The following is a 13,151-nucleotide window of genomic DNA, read 5'->3' as shown; positions in this document are numbered from 1 at the left end:
TGGATATTCAGCATGAGATGTAGAATAAATTCAGATTACCTTTAAAAAATGGAATTAGTTATATATCAGGTAGTCTCTTACTATTGAAGTACTTTTCAAATTATTTTATAATAAAACATTATAAACATTACATAATTGTATGGATCATATCATTTTATATTACAACATTATAAATACTATATAATCGTATGGATTATATTATTTTATGTTCTTTTTAATTTAAGACAATAAAATTTAATTGCGAAAGAGAAACTACATAAAGTGAATTACAATTGTATTGCTAACTTAACCATTCAACCAATGAATCAAGTCCTTGTTGATTTGAATGCTCTAACATGTCTAAGATATTACTAGTTGATTCTTTTCTGGAAAAACAAATAAATTTTATTTAATCTTATCCTAAATTAAGATATTACATATTTTTTAAGATATCACAATATTTCAATAAATTGCTACATTGCTTGTATATAAAACTATTAAATAATCGTGCAATAAATTCAAATAGTTTCTATATGGTATACAGAGAAATGATATATTAATAGATTATGTATATTATAATATTTAATTAATTAATGATTAGTTTCAAAGTTAAAATATATTCAATTACATTTTTAAAATATGCAAACTTGTAAAACAAAACATCAATCAAAATTGAACTGAAGAATATTTGAATGAAATAAATGAAATGTAATGTTCATGCAAATGTGTTTTTTTTAAAACGTTTTGTTTCATGCGTAGATATTAAGTATTATTTTATATTGTTAAATAAGGGTTACTATAAAGCATATATAATTGATAATATTGCCGTTCGCAATGATAATATTCTTACTCACATGTTAAAATAAATAATACATATCTCTGTAAAAGGGGGATTCCCTAGCAGTGAACCGAATGATTTGATTGGTCAATTCATATCAGCATATATTAGTCATGTCACCCGTGTGTGACGAGGTACCCTCGACATAGCTGGCATCCTGTATAGTAGGTTTACATTGGCTGATATTGAATGACTTTGAATAACACCAGGGCTTCTGTAAAGACACTGAAGAAACATTTATCAGCATAATACCATTAACAAACATATAGAATACTTTTAGTGTGTTATAGGTTTGGGGGAAAAAAGATAAAATTTCAGGCAATCTCCTCTAAATAGGACAAGACCACCAAGTGAGGTTAAGTTCATATATAGGTGTGGATTGCATTATGTAAGTCTGCACAATACATGTTAGTTATTGCTTCAACATATTGTTGGTTATTGTTGGTTGATTACATTAATCGTGAAAATGGAAATTTTGATCTTCAAAGGACAAAGGACATCACAATTAACTGCAGTTTTAAATATACATTTAGTAACCGATATATATCATACGGAATAATGAATATATAGCTATTACCATACAACTATTTCGTCCTTCTTCTAGGACTCGTCAGTGATGCTGGGGACATTATATACATTATATAACTGTTTCGACCTTTTAAGACTCGTCATTGTTGTTAAGGGCATTATATAACTGTTTCGACTTTCTATAACTTTCTATAATGATGGTAGGGATATCGTACAGCTGTTTTGTCCTTCAAGGACTCGTCAGAGATGCTGGGGCCAAAATTATGACCGTCCAGAATAGAGGTTAGGATTACTACATGTTTGTTATTACATAAAAAAGGCAATAGAAACCGAACCCATATACGACATAAAATACAAAGCATGACAGGAAGTATGTCTATCAATTTTGTTAAACATGGTACATGACATAAGATAAATGAATACCTATTTTATTCTTTGTCACAACTGTGTTATATATCCATTTTGCTACCTGGTGTAAGTGCATAAGCTATATTCCATAGTATTCAAATGTCCAATTTTGTTTGTTTGCATAGGATATATCCCATTATATTCAAAAGATAAGTCAACTTTCTGTGTGTGTTTTTAAAGTCAATTTTTGCCTTTACTTATATGTATAAGATAAGATTGATAAAAAGGCCAAGAACGTTTATTTCATTTTATATTACGTGCTCATCATATTCAAAAGTCAAAGCCGTTTGTTTGTTTTTATCCAATATATAACCTAGTTTATTCAAATGCCAAGACCAATTGTTTGCTTATTTGTTTGTATAGGAGATATACATCCCTTCAAATCAAAACGTCCAGACCGACTTTTTAGTCATACCTACGAGTAAGGTATTTTAATTAAAACCTAATCGATCATATTAAATATACATAATCGATCAATCAATAATATATTATATATTTATTGTGACGTATAACATCTACCTACAATGAATGTTATACCACCTAGGTAAGCTAATATATAGACCGATATATATTATAGAAATACCTCAATAACAATATACTAATATTCATTAATACCAATGTTCGTATAACTATACACTTTACATACGTGATATACTCCGAACAATACAGTATGATATATATTAGTATCAATATACGTATAACAATACATTATGATGTACGGTTAGTAACAATACTTTATAGTATACGTAAATAACAATATTTTCCTTTGCGTTTCAATCGCTGATATTTTATAATCATTGAAAGTTATAACAAAATAATTTTCTTTTATGACTATATCTTATCATCCTTATAACAAAAGATTGTACAGAATGCCTTTAAGTGTGAAAAGATATCGTGTATATATCATAATGAATATACATATTGTAGCTACAGATAAGAGAATTGTTAGATTGACTGTGAAAATATGCATGATATTGTGCTCGATTTATCTGGTGTATATTAAGCTGACAATACTCTTTCGTGAACTCTGGCATGTCTGGTTCGATATCGTGTGAACATCTCTTTCCACTAAATCAAAGTGTGTTATTGACATATTTTTGCGTCATTTTTATCATCGTAATCTGTATGTAAGAATAATTGTATTTTCTAAAAATATTTGCGTCAGTGTCATGACTAGACTATTTATAAATTGATATCATCACCTGTTCTATTAAAGATGTCATGCTTATCGAACCAGTCATTCAGAGGTTACGTTATGTCATACGACATTTGATAAGTGTTACGCGTAAAGTTTGCCAGCAGACATTGAGCGATGACAAGGTTAATTTACTACAAACATTACTTCAGCTTTGACCAGGCACCAGTGAAATGGCTAGACTTTCAGGAAATCACGGCCTGGCAGACAAAGAAAATATTAGATTATTATGAATTGTGACAATAAAAAAGATAAGTGACTTGTAACTTATTGTACAGATATGATATTAATATTGAAAAAACAGCTAGCTTACGGATTAGATATAATACTGTCGGTAACAAAACTCCGAAAAAAAACAAAACGAAGACAGCGGTTATAAGATAAGTTATATAGAGGCATAAATTTGGTATGGACTTTTATAGAGGCATGAATTTATATACAGGTATGGATTTTTATAGAGGTATGGATTTAAATAGAGGTATGGATTTTTATAGAGGTATGAATATCGTTAATATAGAGGTATAAATATGATTTATATAGAGGTACGCGTATTGTTTATATAGAGGTATGAATACCATTCATATAGCGTTATGGAGATCATTTATATAGAGGTACGAATATCGTCTATATAGAAGTATGAATACCATTCATATGGAAGTATGAAGAACAATTTATAGAGGCATGAAGGTAATTTATATAGAGGTATGGAGATAATTTCATATGGATGTATGAAAATCATTTATTTAGAGGTATGAAGATAATTTATATAGAGATGGATGTCATTTATATAGAGATATGCAAATCACAAAATATATAGAGGTATGAATATGATTTATATAGAAGTATGAAGATCACTTTTGGAGATTTGTCGAGTTATGAAGATCATTTATAATACTTTTACGAAGATTATTTAGTAATAATTAGTATCAATTTGAGTATATTAGTAATATACATACCATACACAAGCTATAGATTCTAGATGACAGGCGCCGCCGGTCAGTTGGTCGGCAGTTAATATGCGATAGACTGTGTATATATGAATAATTCCCCACCTTCAAGAGGGAAGTGCAGACAGAAGAAGCACAATTGCTTTGTTAATATACCTATTGTGGCAATAAAATAAGTTTGTTCAAGTAAGAAAGGGGGCATATGCTGCAACGCCATCACGCAGACGAAAGACAAATCGTAAATATAAAATAAAATATCAGCAATCCTCAACAACAAGAATGAAAATTTAAATTGTTTTTTTTTTGGTTGTTTCTGTGTACCACCTTAGGCGCTGTAAACTGTATGAATATTTTATGACTGATGTAAAGTTACGATAAAGGTATAAATGTGAGTATTAAGGATCTCAAAACACAAAATAATAGTCCCGTAGACGTAAGAAAAATGCTTATTTCAATTACAACTTTATTCGTCCATTCGGTACGTATTGCTTAAATTGAGAAATTGATTCTCTTTTAATGAAAATTCGAGAAGATTTTTTACTGGCACTTAGTTTTGTCGGTGTTCTTTGTACACTTATAGATCTTTATGATTACCAGACATTAGAGACATTACCAGATATTAATAAGAGTCAACTGTTTGTGTGTTTTTTAGGTTAAGGAATCATGGCGAAACATACATGGGGCCAGGTGCATCCGGAACACCTCTGGTCATATTATAGCATTATAGCAATCAACAATGATTCGACTTCATGTTCATTTTTGGTTGTGAACAATATCACGGTATTGTAAATCGAGACGGCTGGAATATAAAATTCAGCAAATCATAATTGTTCCTTTATTGTTCCGTATAGAAAATTGTATACCTATGAGAACTTATCTGTTCCCTTGCAAGCTCACCCACCAAATATAAAGCCCTGTATGGCTACAATGATATTGAAAAAATTGTTGTTGCAGAAGATGAAATTAACCTTAAAGAATAATTCCTATACAATTTATAGATTTAGCTAATTGAGTCTCCATACAAATTTCTATTTTTTGTTTAAATTTATCCGAGTTTAATCGATCTTAAGTTCGGATTATGGTTTCGTTATTATTGCCATTATTCTTTTTTGTGGTTGTGGTTGTGTGATGATATGATAAAAATAATAACATATGTACGTTTCCAGTGCGAGATATATACAGGTTCTAACACATGTTTTCATGTTTTATATAAATCATTTTCGTCTTTTGTATGAAATATATCCACATTATGTATGAGACAGTTTCTATATAAATCTGTCAGAATAACTAAGCTGTCTAAATGTTAGACTGATCGGAACAGTAAGCGTATGATTTACCTTGGGCCCTACAGCTACAGTCAAACGCATGCAATATCTTCAGCCAGATTATATACGGAGCTGTTTTCCCCAAAACCTGGGTATCGGTACAGACGGATTAGAAGACAGTGAGTTCATACTGTCATCCCTGACTATTGATTTCTGTTTATTCCTCATTGAAAGGTCTGCGAACGTCCGCTAAAAATGTTAGCTAGGCACTGGGGCATTTGTTCACGTGGCCCTGTCAGCTTAAGGTGGCATGCTTTCTTACTTTAACATTTAAAATTCTTTTACAAAAGGGTCTGATTCAATGAGAGTTGTAGGATATCATATCCTACAAGCAATATGTAAATTTTGGATTGCTTAATTGTTAAATCAAACATGCTATAAGATAATTAAAAACATATAATTAGGGAATGTTAATTAAATACTAACTCTGTTACCAATCTTTTTGGTGGCATATACAATTAAGTCGTCAAAAAATGAAAAATATCATTGGTAAATTCTGACCTACATGTTAAATTGTTCCTCGATATTCTTTTCCCTTTCGTAGTAAATCCCCCAATGATATATACGTGTTTTCTCCCATTCTTGGAGCGGCTGAAATGTATCGATTCGCTCTTTTTCAAAATAGCCAAATATTTTCTGCAAAAATTAAAATGTTCCTCTAGAGTCTTACTTGTAATTGTTTTTTTATTTTAGATTACGTAATGTGTATTTTAAACTATTCGACTGAAATATTTGGTCATTGTGCTTTGGGTACACAAGGTGAATTGGTTAATAGCAAATATTTGTCATCAATTTCACTTACTGTGGTAAGAAGGCCACTTATCGTTATCATTGGCCACTGACCAACTATTGAGCCTGGACTATTATAGCACATTCTCCTGTCAGCCTAGAAACCTATACAATAAGTGCATGGTCTGCAATACCCCCTAATAGCAAAGTTCCCAAAGCAGACGAACAGCCAAGTCAATTAAAGGTTGATCCAGGACTGTTAAAATAGTTATTGAATAGCCAAGTCAATTAACGGTTGAACAAGAACTGTTAAAATAGTTAGTGAAAAGCCAAGTCAATTAACTGTTAAAATATTTAATGATCGAACACGTTTGTTAAAGGTTCAGCCAGAACTGTTAAAATAGTTAGTGAACAGCCAAGGCAATTGAAGGTTGATCCAGGACTGTTAAAATAGTTAGTGAACAGCCAAGGCAATTGAAGGTTGATCCAGGACTGTTAAAATAGTTAGTGAACAGTCAAGTCAATTAAAGGTTAAATCAGAACTGTTAAAATAGTTAGTGAACAGCCAAGGCAATTGAAGGTTGATCCAGGACTGTTAAAATAGTTAGTGAACAGTCAAGTCAATTAAAGGTTGAATCAGAACTGTTAAAATAGTTAGTGAACAGTCAAGTCAATTAAAGGTTGAATCAGAACTGTTAAAATAGTTAGTGAACAGCCAAGGCAATTGAAGGTTGATCCAGGACTGTTAAAATAGTTAGTGAACAGCCAAGCCAATTAAAGGTTGATTTCAGGACTGTTAAAATAGTTAGTGAACAGTCAAGGCAATTGAAGGTTGATCCAGAACTGTTAAAATAGTTAGTGAACAGCCAAGCCAATTAAAGGTTGATTTCAGGACTGTTAAAATAGTTAGTGAACAGTCAAGGCAATTGAAGGTTGATCCAGGGCTGTTAAAATAGTTAGTAAACAGCAAAGTCAATTGAGATTTGGTCAGAACTGTTAAAATAGATAATGAACAACCACGTCTAAATGTTAAACAAGAACTGTTAAAATATATCATGAACAGACACATTTAAAGGATAAGCAAGAACTATTGAAATATTTAATTAACAGCTATGTTGGTTAAAGGCTGAGCTAGAACTGTTAGTGAACTTTCATGTCAATTAAAGGCTGAGCCAGAACTGTTAGTGAACTTTCATGTTAATTAAATACTGAGGCAGAACTGTTAGTGAACTTTCATGTCAATACAATACCGAGTCAGAACTGTTAGTGAACTTTCATGTCAATTAAAGACTGAGTCAGAACTGTTCGTGAACTTTCATGTCAATAAAATACTGAGTCAGAACTGTTAGTGAACTTTCATGTCAATTAAAGACTGAGCCAGAACTGTTAGTGAACTTTCATGTCAATTAAAGACTGAGCCAGAACTGTTAGTGAACTTTCATGTCAATTAAAGACTGAGCCAGAACTGTTAGTGAATTTTCATGTCAATTAAAGACTGAGCAAGAACTGTTAGTGAACTTTCATGTCAATTAAAGACTGAGTCAGAACTGTTAGTGAATTTTCATGTCAATTAAAGACTGAGCAAGAACTGTTAGTGAACTTTCATGTCAATTAAAGACTGAGCCAGAACTGTTAGTGAATTTTCATGTCAATTAAAGACTGAGCAAGAACTGTTAGTGAACTTTCATGTCAATCAAAGACTGAGCAAGAACTGTTAGTGAACTTTCATGTCAATCAAAGACTGAGCCAGAACTGTTAGTGAACTTTCATGTCAATCAAGGCTGAGCCAGAACTGTTAGTGAACTTTCATGTCAATTAAAGACTGAGCCAGAACTGTTAGTGAACTTCCATGTTAATTAAATGCTGAGCCAGAACTGTTAGTGAACTTTCATGTCAATATAAGGTTGAGCCAGAGCAATTAGAATAGTTATAAACAGTGTAGTTAATTACATGTTGAACCAATACTATTGAATAATAAGTAATAAGAGCATTCAATTAAAAATCTGTTAAAATAGTAACAGCACAGTGAAGGGTGAATCAGAACTGTTAAAGTAGTTAATGAACAGCCAAGTCAATTACATGTTGAATCAGAACAGTTGAAATAGTAACTGACCAACACAGTCAATTAAAGGGTGAATCAGAACTGTTGAAATTCAATTCAAAGCTGAATCATAACTGTTGAAATAGTTAGTGAACAGCACAGTGAATTAAAAGTTGAATCAGATCTGTTGAAATAGTTAGTGAACAGCACAGTCAATTCAAATTTGAATCAGAACAGTTAGAATTGTTAGTAAACAGCCAAATGAATTAAATGTTTGAATAGTTCATGGAAACTTCATTCCCACTAGAAGATATAGCATATCGCCTAGTATGTATAGATATCGCCTCATACTTATGACAGTCCTAGCACAAGATATGCCATGTTGGCTCATTCTGTTATCCTTTTCAGACAATCAGGTATTCTGTGTATTGAATATTTGTATATAAGATATAGCTGAGTCTTAACTACGGCTCTGGTAACCGAATATGCACTGTGTTAATTCAATGTTATTATTTGTTTCAGCCAACTAAAAATAGCCATTTATGACTATAGCATCATATATACTTTAAACAATATCGTTTATTTTCCTTTCCATACGCAATGGATATACATTACACGGAACAACATACTTTGGTGGTAAGGTGATGACAGCATGGACATCAAAATAAAATAATAAAAAATGTAGAATAGATATCGTTTTGAAGGTCCATCCTGGTATATAATATCTTAATCTCGATCATGGAGCCTAGAGTGTTTGGTGAAATCTCCTCGTTTTCGTTAAGCACCGGCTTTATAATGTATGAGTAATACAATGTGTACTTAGCATTGATTTAAAATTTATTAATATTCAGAATTAAAACAGACCACCTCTATTATTATACAATATTATAATCATATTTCAATAGAAAACATGTGTTATCAAAATACCAAGGAGCCCACATGATTCAAAAAGAAATATGACTTTTTTTTGTTTCTGCATCAAATAGATCTGATAAATCAAATAGATAAATTTGTATATCATAAATAAAATGACACAAATTATGAAGAGCTAAAACAACAAAAAATACCGACATGAAATTGAAATCATATTTCCAACTCCAAATCAATAAAACAAGGACTAATTATGAACTAAATATAAAGCTTTACAAGGAGACCCTTTAAAGAGTGTAAGGAGAATGAGACCAGATGTTATTGAGGAATAAGCGTCTTCTGTTTCGTCATACAAATCTAGGATAATCCTAAAATATCCCTATCTTAACATAATGGCAAAGGTACAGTACGTGCACTATAACCTAAATCTATAAACTTATATTGACGTTGGTGTACCTGCAGCAGATATGGTTGACAATGTATGATACTAAAAGCAAAATATATCAATTACAGAATTATGAATTAGTCATCATATCAATACACGGAGTATGTTTTATATTGTACATTACTTTTAGTAACATCGCCCATTATTTATAAATCATAACATTTTAAATTTATTATTGATTTGTATTGCATTGTTATTGTTCCTATGGCAAATACTAGAAAAGAAATAATAGTATTTAATATGACATAGGTTGTTATGTTTCTAGTAAAAAAACTGATATTAATTAATCAATAGTCTTAATTCGTTTGTCATTAATATAGTCATTCTCGTCCTGTTTTCTTATTTGAATTACTTAATTTTGCAAGGTGTTTTATGAGTCTAGTGTTAATAGGGGGGGGGGGGGGGGGGAGGGGGGGGGGGGTACATCACAATATCCAGTGTTTAAGTTATGTGGCGAGTTTGAAGATTATACTGAATGACCAAGACTTTACTGAATGACAAAACATTATCTATATATGTGAACTGTACATAAATTAGGACTAAAAAGTGCACGCGATCTGAATCGGTTAATACTTGGCTGTAAGTATAATAATCACTGTTACATCCTTATTTCTTGACCATACAGAAAAAGTAGGACATGATTTAACTTACGTAATATGTTCTTAATTTTTCGTACATAAAATGATGTCAACCAGAGGGCACCTAATAGAACATGCGAAAGGATAGCTTAATTTCTGGTACAGTGAACTCTTCTGATGTGACTTTACAGGTGTGTGACAGCTGAAATATTCCAAAGGATGATGGTCATAGTTTAATGCATATAATGGAAAAATATTGTCTTTCATATTAAAATCTCTGAGAGTGAAACATGAATGAACGAAAACCAACTGGAATAAAATCTAGGAAGAAGATATACGAGATGTGGTTTTCGTTAAATATATACAGAGCAAAGTTATTTGATAACTTAGTCAATTGAGGTTAAGATTTAGAATACCTAAATTTACCGCAATTTGTTATTTTTGTCATGAAAATATATGTGGTATCAAAATGTATTTCACTTTAGGCACTATCTGTTGAAACTTTGATGTAGAGATGGGCTTTCAATTCACTGAGTAAGGCCACAACCACACGAATGTGATTTTGTTAAACTATTGTGGTGTCTTCAAAAGAAGATGTGATGTTAAAAGATCTTATCTTTTACATTACGGTTGTATAAATATCCGTGGTAAATAAAGTAACGATTCAATTTGGTTAAATTGTTCAAAAGGTAAATCCTAAATTTGATATTTTGAAAATTACCGAATATTTAAAGCAATACATATTTCTCATTTATTGGAAAATCGTAAAGCTTCTTTAAAAAATTCTGTATTGTACTGTAGAAAATGCATTTAAGATGTTTCGAAATTTCATGACATAGTATAGTATAGATGATATATGTCTTTGTTGTTTGATAGTTCACGAATCCAGGAAATTAATTTCCGTTTTAACACATTAACAGTTCGTTAACCTTTGCTTGAGGATAGTACCTTTGTCTAAACTAAAAATTACTGACATTCTATAACTCAAACTAGCACATTGATGAATTGCCCACCAATAGTATTTACTTTAGAAACAGTATAAAAAGTGCAATTAGCAAATCATAATTTTTCACAATGCTTCTAGCAAAAATATGATTATCGTCAAAATAAAATAATCGCTTAAAATAAGATTTTCGCCAAAATAAGATTATCGCTAAAATAAGATTATAGCCAAAGTAAGAGCATCGCTAATATAAGATTCTCTCTAAAATATATACTCCTACAGTATGTTCAACATAAATATCTGCAGTGCATGTTTATGGTAGTACGATTTACTGGAAATGTTCTTATTATCGATTCATCCCTTGTATATAAACATGACCGCATGTGGTACCACTTGAATAAATTATATTGATTAATCAATTGATGAATAAGATAGGTATTGATATTGTCTACGACTAAGGATTTGTATTGCCCATACTACTATAACATTAAGTCGCTATTAGGGTGAATTATTTATGTGAAAATACTAATTAAGTCATCGTCATATAAATACAATTAATATAAATTCAAAATTTAGACATTGTATTAATTAAAACAAAGTGATAACGTAACCAGTAACATTACTTTACATTCATAAAAATTCAATTAATATAAATTTGAACTTTAAACAATCTATCCATTAAAACAATATGGTAACTTAATTAGTAACAATTACTATATATTATTCTTTAAGTCGTATTCACTATTCGTTTCACCACAAAAGTCATTAAAAAGTATAAAGATATGATCGTACAGTCTTTTCTTTTTGACACCATCCTTTCGAAATTTTTGAAATATTAAACTTCTTTCTCAACACAAACCTATAACATATAAAACTCAGGACTGTATCGTACACTTCTTTCACTTCATCAACATATTTTCACTTTGCCAATGTTGAATATCATTTTCCCTTTCACTCTTAATGTTGAATCTCGTTATTTTTTCACTTCGTCAATGTTGAATGTCTTCTTTTCACTAATGTTGAATCTTCTCATTCTCCAATGTTAAATTTCACTATTCTCTGACTTCAAACATGTTGAATTTTATTGTTCTTTCACTTCTTCAATGTTGAATCTCCTAAACATTTCACTATCTCACTGTTGAATCTTCTTATCAGTTTAATTCCTCACTGTTAAATATAATTGTCCTTCTCTGATTATGGATTTTTTTTAACTTTCTCAATGTTGAAAAGCAATACCATTTAACTTCGCCGAACGTTATTATCACTCTACATTTATCGTGTACTCTACTTCATCATAACTCTAAACATTATCAGTAACATGATTATGGCTGTATGAACCCTGTATGACATAGTTGTGTGGTATGAACCCTGTGTGACGTAACTGTGTGGTGTGGACCCTGTGTGACGTAACTGTGTAATGTGGACCCTGTGTGACGTAACTGTGAAGTGTGGACCCTGTGTGACGTAACTGTGTGGTGTGGACCCTGTATGACGTAACTGTGTGGTGTGGACCCTGTGTGACGTAACTGTGAAGTGTGGACCCTGTGTGACGTAACTGTGAAGTGTGGACCCTGTGTGACGTAACTGTGTGGTGTGGACCCTGTATGACGTAACTGTGTGGTGTGGACCCTGTGTGACGTAACTGTGAAGTGTGGACCCTGTGTGACGTAACTGTGTGGTGTGGACCCTGTGTGACGTAACTGTGTGGTATGAACCCTGTGAGACGTAACTGTGAAGTGTTGACCCTGTATGACGAAGCTGTGTAGTGTGGACCCTGTATGACGTAGCCGTGTAGTAAGGGCCATGTATGACGTAGCTGTGTAGTGTGGACCTTGTATGACGTATATTAGTAGTGGAAGCCCTGTATGACGTAGCTGTGTAGTGTGAACCCTGTATGACGTAGCTGTGTCGGATATACCCCGTATGACGTAGCTGTGTCGTATATACCCCGTATGACGTAGCTGTGTAGTATATATCGTGTATGACGTAGCTGTGTAGTATAAACTCTGTATTACGTATCTTTGTGATATAAACTCTGTGTAATGTGAACCGAAAAAGGCATTTTAATATAATACTGATGATAATGTCAAATGTAGAATCTATAAATGAGGTACCGAGAGTAATAAATATTGATCAAAGCCTGGCAGACCATAGATTTTCTTAAAACAACCCTACAAATCATGTCTAAATTAACTTACAGCTTTGTGATTCAGTATGATTAGGTGACGAAAACGGCCATGCAATAAAACGTATCCACAACAGTAACCTAATGTACACGACAGCACGTACTCACAATAGATTGTACACAACATCCACAATAGATTA

The sequence above is a fragment of the Pecten maximus genome, chromosome 13 (assembly GCF_902652985.1).
Source record: "Pecten maximus chromosome 13, xPecMax1.1, whole genome shotgun sequence".
NCBI classification, from domain to species: domain Eukaryota; kingdom Metazoa; phylum Mollusca; class Bivalvia; order Pectinida; family Pectinidae; genus Pecten; species Pecten maximus.
Note: the sequence above shows the minus strand (reverse complement) of the source record.